The sequence below is a fragment of the Sceloporus undulatus genome, chromosome 1 (genome assembly GCF_019175285.1).
Source record: "Sceloporus undulatus isolate JIND9_A2432 ecotype Alabama chromosome 1, SceUnd_v1.1, whole genome shotgun sequence".
Classification (NCBI taxonomy): domain Eukaryota; kingdom Metazoa; phylum Chordata; class Lepidosauria; order Squamata; family Phrynosomatidae; genus Sceloporus; species Sceloporus undulatus.
Genome location: NC_056522.1, coordinates 222,564,063 through 222,579,292, shown reverse-complemented (window position 1 = coordinate 222,579,292; position 15,230 = coordinate 222,564,063).

The following is a 15,230-nucleotide window of genomic DNA, read 5'->3' as shown; positions in this document are numbered from 1 at the left end:
CTGCATGAAAAAGTGAAATTAAAAATTAAATAACCCAAAAGGCATGCTGGGTAGAGCAAAGGGCATGGAAGTGGGGTTAAGGGGGAGTCAGAAAAAGAGTGCAATGTCCCAGTTGTGCAGTTGGCAAGACTTGTAATAATGGTTGCTCTGAAACTGCTATGTTTCCATTTTTATTAACTGATGTGATTGCAGTGAGAACAGTGATTGTGTAGTAATGTCGTCTATTGAATCTGTGTCCTGGAGACAATGTCTGTGTTTACTACTGGTGGACTTCTTAGTTCCAGAATAATACAAACAACCAGCCAGGTAGAAATAATTTCATTTTGGAAAACAGTGGATTAATTTAAACTGTGAAGTAGGAATGAAACCTTCTCGGTGATGCCAGGAGTTTCTAGGAAATACTTTGGTCAGAAGAAAACATCATGGGGATCTTCAAAATAAAATTGGTTTGTACCGGAACAAAACCTGAGACTTTCTGATACCCCCCCCCCTTTTCTGGATGAGCTCAGTGACAGCTTTTCTTGGTTTGTGAAATCTGGATAAAATTTTCTGGAGTAGTAGCCCCTTATGAGGAAATAATAGTTTCATTTCATTTCATTTTGGAAACTCCATTTACACTCCATTTTAATTTTTTATATTTATTTGTAAAGGGATCTGATTACTCTTTGGCAGAATCAAAATTGGCAAGGAGAGTTATCCCTTCTAAAGGGATCAGTCACTCAACCAGGTAATAGGCCCTATCTGTTGCAATTCCCTATTTTGCACAACTGTTAGAGGCACAGGAGCCCTTCCCAGTTTTCAGTCTGGCAACCATATTTCTCACTAGTCTCTGTGTAACTCATGAAAATGTCATACAGCAGAGAGGTGACCCTAGTTAAAATGCTGAAAAATTGTGCAGAGCATCTAAAAAGTGGAGTAGTGGTGCTGCTGGGCTGATTTCCCTTCCTAAGCAAATATTTTATTTTTCTTTATTTTATGGCAACAGTTGATAACTGACACTATGCCAAATGCTGCCCCCCCCCCCCCATTTGTTAACTGTAGCTGAAGAATGTGGAGACCTAGGATGGATAAAACCCAAGTTTATGGGGAGGGGATTTTCTACTCACTTGTGAAAGTCAGCAGAAAATAATGACTGGGCAATGGATGTGGAACACACCATGAAGGAGGTGTAAGGATTCGGACAGCAAGCATTTCCTATACAAACTCCCAAGTGGAATACTCTCCCAGGTCACACTGACTCTACAAAAAATCTTTAAAGATTTTCCTGATTCTTAGAGAGAGAACTAACATTGCTCTCAACCTTCCAGTATCCCTGCCTCCAAAACTTCATAAAACTATGTCCTATAATTAGATGCTAGTACTATGATGCTGGAGACCAGGGTTCAATTCCCTGGTCAGCCATGAAACCCACTAGGCGACCTTGGGCAAATCACATACTCTTGGCCTCAGGGGAAGGCAATGGCAAACCTCCTCTGAACAAATCTTGCCAAGAAAACCCTACGATTAGGGGTTTAACTCTGAAATGAGTTGAAGGTACACAACACACACACACACACCATCAGTGACAAAATGAAAACGCCATCTTCCCATTTCTTCCAACTCTAGAATTTCTTAGCACCAAAAAATCAAAGGCTTGGAAAAAGCATCATAAGCCACTGAGTCCAACTGAGAACTGCCCAGTGCAGGATCTTCAACTAAACCATCCCTAACAAGTAGATGTCCAGCTTCTTTTTGAAGATGTCCAGGGAAGGAGGCTTCTTTTCTTCTTCATACCTCTTATCATCCTTTTTGCCCTCCTCTGAACCTGCTCCAGCTTGTTTTCTTTATCTAGTGAGCTTAGGAGCAAATGCATTTATTATTATTATTATTATTATTATTCACACACACACACACACACACACAGAGAAAATATTTCCTGGGTTTCTGTGTCCACTGAACTGAATGAAGCTTAGATTCATATTTCATCTGATCTCCCAAAGCAGCCTAGTTTAGCTTGGGATTGGCTGAATCTAAAGAACACCCTTTGTGTATATGCACAATTGGTTTGGAGAAATGAGCTCAGATTCTTGTTTTCAGCAGAGCTTTGCTATGGAGAAAGCTAAATATGAGCTCTGCAAGAGGAAAATATACCAGCTCCTGTAGATTGGGACGGGGACATCTGTGCACACCCACAGTTATTTTGTTGTTTGTTGTTGTGGTTATTGTGTGCCTTCAAGTCATTTCTGACTTGTGGCAAAAGTCAGAAATGACTATTGTGTGGTTTTCTTGGCAAGATTTGTTCAGATGTTTTTGTCTTTGTTTTCCTCTGAGGCTGAGAGAGTGTGACCTGTTCAAGGTCATCCAGTGAGTGTTCATGGCTGAGCAAAGTCTCCAGAGTCATAATCCAATACTGAAACCTTGTCTACACCATGAGAGTTGTACTCTCTAATTATTTTAAAACCACAGGAAAACCACCTGATTTGGCAAAACCTTCTGCAAAAACCCTATGCTGGATATATCCACAAGTTGTGATTGAAGTACTGATTTCAGACATTGGGCTGGCATAAGAACTTACAACATTGTAAACCAACTTAAATTGTACAATTTTAAATTGCAGCATTGCCAAAGAGTCACATCCGCAGGAAGGAAATATTGAATCCCATTTTAGAAAAAAGACAGGATATAAAGGCAGAATATAAATCCAATAAATAAAGTCCTAGCTGCACCACTACACAGACGGAGCAAGGCATGTGGCTGATGTGCAAGAGTTGCCATGCATCGCAGTATAGTTTTGGCCAACAGTATGGCATTTTGTGAATCAGATTGCCCTTGCACAATGACAGCAGAAGGAAAGGGGGACAATGACCCTCAACCATGTACCATGGAGCACTGGAGGGCAGCTGAAAGTCATTGATGCCCTGTGCCTGTGCCCACTTTTCATCACGCTCCTTTATGTGGTGGGGTCCTGTTGCACAAAGGGATCTCTTGTACAGTGTCCTGTTACACATCTTCCCAGTTCTTTAACATAGGGGTGGTTCCCACTGGTTGATACGCCGGGATTCAAATCGAATCCAAGGTGAGGCGTTCCTATTGGAAACCGAATTAACTCTAGAACAGTTCTAGAGTAACCCGCAATCATTCCCACCTAAAATCGAATCGTAAAGCGGTTTATTATTTGATTCGTGTTATCGTCATTTAACGCGGGTTAAAAAAATAGAAGGGTCGAACCTACATTTTTTCCTTGAATCGGGATAGGAATCGGAGCATTTAAATAGGAACGACAGCCTTTGAAATTGGGTTAGCTGGATGGGAGGAGCGGAGCGTGATGGGCTGGCTTGGGGGGGAGTCACCCTTTCTGTCCCCATCCGTCGTGGCTGTCGCCATTTTTGCTTCCCTCACCCCTTTGTCCGCTGTGGTCTTTCAATAAGAGATAAGGATTTATTTTATTTTATTTTAATGGTTTACAGGCGCTTAATCTCTTCAGCGCTTTAAGCGCCTGAAGTCCCGGCTGCTCAAGCGCCTGCATCTGCCAAAGGACTACAAGGCTTCCCCGGTGGATTGCAACCTCCCCTCTGTGTGGGGAGAGCCCATTTCTAATGGAGGAGAGGCAGGAAGGGAAGCCTCCTCTCGAAGAGGCATTCCCTGCCCGCTTGGGCTCTGATCTCGCCCAGGCAGGGAAGGGCTCTGATCAATGGGGGGGGGGGGAATAGAGCCTTTCCATCTCTCTTTCTCAAACGGAATCTGCCTTCTCCTCCAACCCTGGAAAGAGAATCTTTGGGAAGAGTGCTCCTTCCCTGCTTTTCCAGCAGCCTCCTTCATTGAGGGGCTCTCTGAGGATTCTCTCTGGCTGTCTTGGGAGACATGAAGAGGGGATGCTGTCCTGCAAAACCCTCCCCATAGTTTCTCTGGAAACACTTGGGCTCCCCAAATTCGCTTTGCCAGAAGCCTCTCCATTGATCTCTTGGCTCTCTGAAGGGATGCTCCCTGGCTTCTTGGGAGACATGAAGAGGGGATGCTGTCCTGCAAAACCCATCCCATAGTTTCTCTGGAAACAGCTTGGCTCCCCAAATTCGCTTTGCAGAAGCCCTCCCATTGATCTCTGGGCTCCAGGGATTCTCCCTGGCTGTCTTGGGAGACATCAAGAGAGGATGCTGTCCTGCAAACCCATCCCATAGTTCTCTGGAAACAGCTTGGGCTCCCCAAATTCGCTTTGCCAGAAGCCTCCCCCAGCCTGGGGTCTTTCTTCCAAGGCAGCAAAAGTGCTTTGGGCAGTTTTCTCTCCCTCAACCATCCCCCCACGAATATTGCAGGACTCATAGGCACTTAAGCGCCTCCTTATTGGCTCTTTTATAACAAACCGCGAAATTTAAAAGTGATGTTTATTGACGTTGCTTTGATTGACAGCCCCAAAATGGTGAGTGGGAACAAATAAGGCTAAAACGATTATATATACACCGTTTTATTTGAATAGTAGGAATGAAAGCGGATCACTTAAAGCAAATCGATTGGTAAATGAGAACGAAGAAAAAAAAGCGATTCAGAATGCGGGATAAGACCAGGGTTATTTTGAATTGATTTAACTGATACCGGTGTATTTTAAAGCGTTGTAAATCGCAAGTGGGAACCACCCCATAGTTGCATACTGTGTCAGCAACATAGCTCCACCATTGTAAAGCTCCAGATTCCATCCCGTGATGCAAGATCTTGGCCAGGTTTTTTTCCCTCTTCTCTTCAAAATTCTGAAAGGTATCTTTACCTGAAGTGCACTGCTTGAAATTTTACCTCTGGCTGTTGGAAGATGATATTATGCTGTTCCATTCACTGATCTTAAAAATGATGGGAGATCAGGGCTCCATTCATGGCTCACTTTTTAAAAAATGAGGCACTCAGATGTAAATGTATATTGCTCTGATATAAAGATTTATGGGCCACCATGCAGCATCCTAGCTGTAATTCAGCTGTCTAACAAGGATATCAAATTATCCCAGCCACCATCTTTGCAACAACTATTGCAGGAGAGCTGTCTTCTCCCATTGGCTGCTATGTTACCTTTCCCATGTGACTGTGGTCAATAAGGCTGCATCCTCAAGGTTGAAATAATCAGGTTTGACACCACTTTAACTGTCATGGCTCCATGCTATGGGATTCTGGGAAAGGTCCTGCTCTGCTCTGGTGCCACAACAAACTACCATTCCCAGAATTCCTTAGCATGAAGCCAGGTCAGTTAAAGTGGTGTCAAACCGGATTATTTCTGAAGTGAGGATGTAGCATAATACAGTATTTCTTCAGAGGCATCAGGAAGTCGTCTTAACTTGGATTATGAATTTGACTGTGGAGTTTATCATATGGGGACCATACGTGCCACCATCCGCATTGCACAAAAGCATGCAAATGCACTAATGGTTTTTACACACAGTCAACAATAATGTGATAAGGGCACAATACCAATGTGGTAAAAAGGGTAGAACAAACTTTTGGTTTTCACACAGATGCGTGAATATCCTGCTAATGGTTTGGAAATAGCAACTTTTGCATATGCACGCATGAGTAGTAATTGCATCATCAGGATCCATGGTGGGGTCCTGGAACTAAACGCCAGTGGATACCAAGAACTCATCTTAATCATCCTCATCATCCTCACCTTATCTATTTATTTCAGTGACCTCCAACCCATCCCTGCATTTCCTGCCACATGCATAAAAGAATATAACAATACCAAAAATAAATAATCCAGCGTATGAAATGCTACGACCCTTACACCAGCTGGCCATGTCTGCCTGCAAATCAGAACCGGAGGTAAACTCATCCCAATAAACCATGGGAACTCCAGCAACAAGCTCAAAATTGATGGTTATCCGATGAATAAACCGTAATTAGCTTGCACATTATAACAATTGCACAAATAAAATGAATTCATGAATATGAATTCACGATATTTTTCCGTGAATGCCTAAATGCTGGATCATGTCCCTTTCTTATTAGAATAATAGCAGATTGCACGCAATATTGTGTGAAAACCAATTGCACAATTACGTTTAATTTGCACAATAAACACAGGACCTACTCCTTTTAAACTTCCAATTTTCCCAGTGAGAAAAACTAAAATGCCCAAGCATCTAAAAGTGTAGTTCCTAGTTTGTGATATATTTTCCTTACATTTCTGTGCATTACTAATTATAGACATCTTTCCCTCTCCCCAGATGTGGCTCCCTTATCTTTCCCCTCGTCCCTTGACAAGACACTAAGCACCTTTCAACACACCCGATCTGTAGGAGGCCCGGGTCTTCTTGGCTTCAGTAAGGTAATGGGGTTTTGTCTTTTGCAGGACAAATGATTTCATCAGGCACAGGAAAGGAGCCAGCTTTCTGTCTTCCACTATCTGACAGAGCCATAGACATCTTCACATTAAGGCAAAAGACTCCTGGCTGTAAAGGCAAAGTGCAGCAATACTGCCATCGAAATAGTGAAAGAAGTGCCAAATCAGCAATGCACTAATTATATTCTGATCTGAACTAAGCCCTTCTTTGGGAAATTATTGCCAATGAATTGTTTTGTCTAGACAGTTCTGGAGAGTAAAATTCCCAATATTTTATCTACCGTACATGTGAGGGGTTTGAAGTTTATAAATATGAAATAGCTATGTTCATGTTATCAATTTGTATGAAGAAACAGGGACAAAGCTTGCCACAGATAAGCTCTGCTTAAGCAATTGAAGCTACACCTTACTCTTTCCCGTAAGCGAGCCTGACCGCAGAACTATTTCATTAATTTAGCTTCCTTCGCAAGGCAACGGCTGAAGAAACTCCTTGCTAGTAACTTCAAGCCTAACTCATGAACTTTTGAACCTTGCACCCTTATTAGGTAGTGAGCTGTTCTTGCTTTTGTAATTGGCTTATGCTAGGATATAGAGAAGTAGGAAAATGTATAAGAATGTGAAAGATACAAAGCAGGGGGGCGGCAGTTTTGGATTCACCTTCTTGGTGAGCTGCCAGCCCCGATCGGTGAAATAAACCTGTGTCTTACTCTGACCATATCTCGAACTCTGAGTCTCCTTTGTTGCTGGGCACTCCAAGAACCTTCCCGGAAGGGAAAAACTTTGCTCATATTTCCCTTACACATGGAAGTGACCAGCGCTTCTGGTCTGGGCTGTTCCACCAGTAAAAGCAAAGAGATCAGGTTGGAGGTCTGTGTATTACAAATGAAAACTTTATGTTGTTAAATCTCCTACTGTTCAACTTGCCATTCAGCTGAGCTTTCCTCCAGAATAACGCTATTCTATCAACTCACTTCTCCATGTTTTTTTCCAGCTGATACTGTCACTCCATGCCTTCTCAGTATCCTCATTCCTTCATATGTTGCTCTGGTCTTTTCTGATCTTTTAGGCTGAATCTATACAGGCTAAATAATATGTTCTTTCCTCACTCTCAGTCCTGTTCAAATACATGACATTCCTCTCATTTTGATGTAGAAACACTTCTTTTCAATACCTGAGGATTTTAAGGCAATTAAAAAAAACCCTCTGTTTTATGCTTCTGTTTTTGGGAAGAACTGTTTTTTAAAAAAACAACAACACATGTGTCTTGATCCAGAAATTGGGATCAAGGGGGTGGAGGGAGGAGCCAGATTGGTGGTTGATCCTAGGACAGCTGGTCACTTAGATCACCTGTTCATTTTTGCCATGAAAGAATAGCCCCTTGTTTGTATCAATGTCCACTGTTTCTTTTCTTTTCTTTTTTGGATTTGATCTTTGTATGCAAACATTCACATTGCACATATTTGCAGGTCAGCATTTCATCTGCTCTGCTCTACCAGCATAGATAGGCAATCAGAATGATTTGTTTTGATTAAGCAAATATGCACATATGTGGTGGGAATCCAACCCCCCCCCCAAACTTGCAGCTATAGAATATGAACCAATATGATGAACACAGTACAGATGCTTCTTGCACTAATGTGGCTACATAATGAGGGTTTCCAAGCTTTCTTGTGGCAGTAAAGGAGTCAAACTGGGGCAGGGATACTATGCAGTATAGCCCTCATGTAGATTCAGCCTTAGATGTGTGCATGTTAGCCATTTTTTTTAATCTTGCTGCAGAACTTGGAATCCCCTAGTTATGCTGATACTTCCCTCATGTTTCTCAGTGGCTCACATTTCATCAGGACCATCTGAGTTTACTCTATGAGGGTTTAGTTTATTTGGTATCCTTTTATAAAAGCATTTACTTTTGGGGAGGAAAGAAACAATGTGGCCATGATCATCTCAGAGCAGGCAAACCATTCTATTTTTAGGACTCGATTGCAAGGCCTTTATAGCAACTGGTCACAATGCATGTACTCACAACACAAAATGAAACTGTAGTCCAGTCATAGGGAATATAATTGCACTCTTCTGATGCCAGATCAATGCAAATGTATTTCACACAGTATAAGATGTAGTTGTGTGTTGTCCTAAACCACGACAACTTCATGTTCCCTCTGAATGATGGGAAGGCAAGGGCCTATACCTCAGACATGGTCAGTTAGTGGCAAGGCACAACAGATTTTTGTGCTAATTGTACATATATTCATGTGAGTTCAAATTTGCAGGGTATAATGAATGCAGGGGTTAGGAAATTATGAGACTTGAAATCCCCCCAAAGCCCTTAAAATAATGCACAGTGGTGTCATTAAGGAGAAAGCACCTTTAATGCTCTGTTGAATAGAGCACACATGCACACACACACAAATTCAAATCAATATCACATTTTTTTCTGGAAATGGCAGGATGGAGTCACTGCCTAATAAATTCTTCAGAAAGAAAAAGGACAAGAACTAAATACCAGCAAAGCTAAAGGTCTGTGAAATACATTAAGTTTTTTTCCCCTTGCAGGAATTATTGATTGAAAAAAGAAAGAGAGCAGAGCAAATTAAGAAAGGGCAGAACTTGAAGCCAAGGCACACCACTCTATACCACACCACACTAAATGGAAAAGGCTTCTTACTTCTAGACTGAAATGGAGAGGGAAGCAGAAAGTCTTGGATATTTTAATTTATTTACACCTCTTCCTCAAAACACCGCACTTGTAGAGCCTCTTATAAAATATGCCCAGGGATTCAAAGATAGACCTGTAAGTCATTGAACAGCATTCCTCCTTCTCCCACTTGCCACAGAAAAGACATTATTATTGAGTCACACTGTCTGCCTTTCCAAATGGCTGGGCCAAAATTTCTGTTTGGGAGTTAGGATGTAAACAACACCTCAGGAAGTCCTCAAACCAATCCAAGAAAATCCACGATGTTCTGAGAAGAACATCTAAATCTAAGGCACATCTCTATCAATAAGTGATGACCACTTACTTATGTCTGTTTACTCAGTAGCAAATCCTACTGCATTCAATGACCCTTATTCCCCAAACGACGTTCTCATTCTTTGTGCACTTTATGAGCCACATCCTAAATTATGATGTCTTGAAATAAAGTTGAAAAAAGTTCAAAATGCATGTTACAGTAATTATTCAAGGACTAAATAATCCATGATCTTTGTTTTGAACTTCCAGCTGCTTAAGCATTACTCATTTTATAATACCTTCATATTAACCCTATCAGTTTTCTTCCAGTTTATTATGCTAAAAAAAGTCCATTAGTTTCTCTTTGGTCCCTGGGTCAAATTCAGTAGGACCGCTGTTCTGACTGTTTAGTTACTGGGTGAACCCTCTATCTTTGCACTGTAAGTAGCTGTCATTTAACACATATATCTCTCTGCTCCCTGTTCTTGTTTTGGAAGATGATTCCAGAGTGTTGACATGCTAGCTTACTTTTGCAGTATTGGCAACTATTTGACCTTTGCTGTTCATCACCTCATGTTTCACTGTTTCATTTAAGTAAAAATTCACATTAGGCATGAAAAGAATAATTTCTGGCCAATGTCAGTATAAGAATTTGAAAAGTAGGGATCCAGCGGGAATCTTGTTTGCCTATAGAATTCAGAGACATAGCCATGTTAGTAGAGAATTTCAGTATGCAAAGGGATCTTGTAGCACCTCTGAGACGAACAACTCAGTACCATAAGCTTTTGTAGACCATGCATTGAAGAAGTAGACCAAGCCTACAAAAACTTATACTACAACTTCTTTGGCACAGTTACTCTCAAAGGTGCTACATGGTCCCATTGTATACTTGTTTACCTATGTTACTTTGTAAAACAAGTTTCCCTGAGCTGGTGTCCTCTAGTTGTGTTGGGCTACAATTCTTATCATCTAAATCATGCTAGGTGGAGATGATGGCACCAGCAGAACAATAGTGGGAGGGCAGGTCAGGGAAGGCAACTGAAAAGCACCATGGACACTTACACCCACAAGACACTTGTCACATGCACAATCCATGTGTACATTCCTGGTTGTTAGATCACAGAGGAGAATGTTACTTACCACATTTAGTTGCACATGACATTCACCATTTACCTTGTATTATTTATTCTGGAATTTACTTCTTCACATGTATTATTTTTAGCATGGTTGGGAATTGTGTTGCTCATGCAAAGAAACACATTTGTTTCGATACCAGGAATGACGATCCTTTGATTTTCTGAAGCCATTTAACCCAACTTCCACTGACTCCAGAAGCATGGCTAATGGTAAGGGGTCATGGAAATTGTACTCCGAATCTCTAAAAGGTTCTGCACCCCTGCCATATGTAATACCAGTACACATGAACACATCCTATACTGTGCTGGAAAGTGCAAAAGAGCAATAATACAAATAGCAGTGGATAGTGGGAATTTAATCACCTCTTTTCTACCACAGAAAATCATCTTCTTAATGTTGTTGTTTACATTGATTGGGAAGCCTTTATTACTATGGTAGTGATGGAAGAAAAGTTAAGATCCACTTTTGCCCCCTACTATCCCACATTTGTTCCAGCAACTGCTATTTATTTATTTAGATATACACGTTAGTTTGGTTCACACAATGAATGCAATGTCTTACACCGCTGGTACAAATGACACCACAAATACAATTTCTTGCTGTGGCAAAAAGTTTGAATTTTTCACAACTGAAAAGAGATAGTGCCAAGAAGAATCTAGAAGCAGAAACAGCTTTTTCAATTTGAAGGTTAGTCCCTAGTAAAGTGGCCACTTCAATAAAGTGAACCAGTGTTCACATATTATCCTGCAGCAGTGAACAGATGTATAGCTTTATCTGGTGCATTTTTTCCTGTTTTCCATTCTGCTACTGCCAATCACTTTTTCTACCAGCCTGAACTTGCCTGGGGGATGCCCATCATCTCCTGCAATAAAACAGTAAGAATGGCATTTCAAAGGATGTAACAGAATGAATATTTAAAGTCGTGTCACAAAGTCAGTGTGATGTCATGCTGCACATTTGAGAAATGAAAATAATTTGTGCCTTTTATTGGATGAGAGAGTCTTAGCTTATACCCTGGAAATGACAAAAAACATCAATTTGCAGGGCTTCTGCTGAATCCCTGGGTCTCATATCCACCATTTCCATGCAGGTATTGTGCTCTTCATGCTGTCTATGTATTCGTAAAAATGCAAATGATCTTCAACCATCTGCCACAAGCCATCTTCCTATCATAATGCTCAAATTGCCCACCCCTGCTTGGGCATAAAAAGCCTTTATATCTTGATACTGCTTGCTTCAAAGTCATGCAGCAGAGACAAAGGAAATTTCAGTTAAAGATAGTAATTTAACTTTATGTTGGGCATGCAAAGGGATATTGTAGCACCTGTGAGACTATGGAGTTTATCAGACAAGAAAAATTGGATGTATAATCCAATGGCAATCTGAAGGCAATCCTGGGGTTTCATGTTATTGCGTGATAGACTACCACACACAATTTCTGGCAATGGTAAGCTATTTTCGGGCAATGGGGAGTCAGTTCAAATGCAATTCGAATTCACGTAAATTCGCTGAACTATTGAATTCGTGTGAATGCGTTCTGGCCCCACTTTCTTTTCATTCAAAACTAAGAGAAATTCCTCTCATGTGATAAACTCCAATACGAGCAAAAGAAGTCATAGCATAAGCATAAGCTACAACTGGGTCTACACTTGCCGGAATACTCAAGGTGGCTCCCAGAGTATTCTGTCCATGAATTTCCACCAAATTAGCCCCTTACATCTTTGCTGTGGGTTTTCAGCTATTGCAGCAAATGATGGGCAGCTGCCTGCCCACACAGCCCAGTTTGTTGCTCAGTGCCACCGCTGAGATCAGAAGGAGGTGCCCAGCCATGCTGGGTGCCTTGTTTTGACCTCAGAATGACTTGTGCCCACAATAGTGGTGCACAGCAGCTTACAGGGAACATGAGTGATCAGACAGTTGCTGCTGGCACTGTCTTATTTAAATGTGAGTTGAGGGAGGAAGCCCCAAATTGAGTGTGGGTCTCATGAAGACAGTCCAGACCCAATTTGAGGTTTGGTCCTGCATCATGTAAACAGGGCACAGTGAGCCCAGGAGAATTTCAGAGTAAATGACCCATGTAGACAAAACTTAAGTCTGAAAGGTGCTACAAGATCTCTTTGCATGCTGGTATTCCAAACTAAATTATTTAATTTATTTATTTGAACATGGATATGTTTCTGAGTTATGTTATACATGTTTGCCAAAATGTTGTTGACCAAATTAGCTACACCGGCATAGCTGTGAAGCCTGGAAGCAGTGAGAATAAAAATAAAAAGGTGGGTCTGACAGCAGTGCTGAGAAGGACAGTGTTAGCTCTAAGCATCCTACTTCCACAGTCGCTTTGATTCCAGGGGGTTATCTACATGTTTTCTTTTTTATCACAATTATGCAAATAAATGCAATTATGCATTTAGGCTTTGTTGTTCGCACTGTTTTTGTTGGCTTTTTGCAATGCTGCATTGCATCAATGTGAGTCTTAGTTGTCCAAATGTGTCATCATTAGAAATACGAGACAATGTCACAAACAAGAAATGCTCTGGGAAGGCAGCCTCATAAAATCGTTGGTGCCTGCATTTTCTTTTATTATAGTGTGTCCTTAGTATCTGCTGGAGTTTGGTTCCAGGAACCCCCCCCCCCCCCCATGGATACCAAAATCTGTGGATGATCAAGTCCCATTACATACAATGGCTAAGTAAAATGGTGTCCCTTATATAAAATGGCAAAATTAAGATCTGCTTTTTGGAATTTGCTTATTTTAAAAAGATTTTCCAAACTGTGGATGCTTGCTTGACTCCATGGATAAAAAAATCTGTGGAGGGCCGAATGTATTACTGTTTCCACATTTATTATGAACAAAGAAACCCTCCCTAACCAAAACTTCAAGAGTAGCTAGACAACACATTAAAAATGCAACAATGAAATACAGAAGCTAAAACAACAGCACAGTCTTCTAAAATCAGCAGCATAAAAATAAAAATAAGAGTATGGGGCCTGAACAAATGAGGAGCCACGCCAGCTTTCATTTACTGTAAAAACATGAGATTCTATGCCAGGGAAACTGCCCTGGAAAACAAATTCCAAAACTACCATACTGACACAGAGAAGGCAACAAACTACAGTTCCTAGAATTCCATAGCATGGAGCCATGACAGTTAAAGTGGTGTCAAACCAGATTATTTCTGCTGTGTGGACTGGGAATCTGTTAAACATGTTTTGCATTTTTAAAAATGAATTAATCCTTCTCCCAACTGAAACCTATGACAATTTCCACACAGTACAACATGAACTTCTGTATGTTTTGTCTTTCACCCATCATATATTCAAACCCACCATTATGTCTAAAGCATCTTTGGAATTTTCCTGGCCTTGGGCAGACCATCTCAGAGCTCCCTTAATTGACCTTTAACCCTTGCCTGCCATCCTGGGATTGGAAGTGCATTTCGTTTGAATATAACACACATGGATAATTTTCAATGGGACCACGGATAGTTAATTACACATAGTTTGAAATGAGGGGAGGCATTAGATCCTGCAAAGGAAGTGCTGGTAACCACTAATCATAGAAATGAGGTAATAGTTTCTTAATGAAAACCAAGGACCCCACAACTAGTCTCTTCTCCTAGGTTCCTGGGTTCCTCAGAGTTGCAAGGAGTCTATATTGGGGATCCCAACATTTATTTTAAGGTGCAGGAGCTCAATATTGGCCAGCAGGTCATCACAAATTTGACAACTTAAAACAATGAAAATATAAAATACATTGCATTAAAATAATCATGATCATCACCAAACAATCCCCTTCCTAGTCATCATCTAACAATCATCTTCATCCTTATCCAACAATTTGATTACTATGATCTAATCTGTACTGCAGAAATAATGCAGTTTGATACTGTTTTAACTGCCATGGCTCCATTCTGTGGAATCCTGGGATTTGTAGTTTGCTGTGGCATCAGGGCTCTCTGTCAGAGAACGCTGTCTCACAAAACTACAAATCCCAGAATTCCATCCCATTGAGCCATGGCAGTTAAACTGGTGTAAAACTGCATTATTTCTGCAGTGCAGATTAGACCCATGAAAGCAATAGCAAAATAAAGATAATTTAATACACTTCTGACTAGTAATTCATGAACGGCTAAACTATACTTTTATCTCAGGTGAGGCTTAGCCCTCTGCCCAGCCGAATCTGCCAACAAGGAATCTGCCATGCTCTTAATGCAGTTTCATATTAAAAAGGAAAAGGAATGGTTGGCCTAAATATGGACTAGTAAATAGGAAGATGTATTACCTGTCATGAGGGCCAGTGTAGCATAGTGGTTTGAATGTTGGACTACAATGCTGGAGACTATTCCCAACTCAGCCATGAGACCCACTGGGTGACCTTGGGCAAGTCACACTTTCTCAGACTCAGGAGAAGGCAATGGCAAACCTCCTCTGAATAAATCTTGCAAGGAAAACCGCATGATAGGTTGAAAATAAGGCACACAATGGTAACAACGTTAGCTGCCAGGCTCCTAACACAATTTGAGCTGCAGTAGTACAAATTCATAAGACTTGCATAATCACAGGCTTGCCTGCCAAATCATGGATGTCCATGTCTAAGATTTGCATACATCTAATTCTTTATGTGCCAACTCCCCTAGTGTTAAGAAATTCCAGACTCAGAGTCAATTACTCAGTTTCTCCTATTCAAGGAGATTATGCTATAAATGTAGTGTTTATGTGATCTGAGGAAGGAGATGAGTAACCCAACAGGGTTATTTTAAAAACCAATGTCAGTTTTCTCAAACTAGGGCTAGATCAAAAAACATTACTAGCTGAGGTGAAGGACATGATGGAATTCTAGTACTA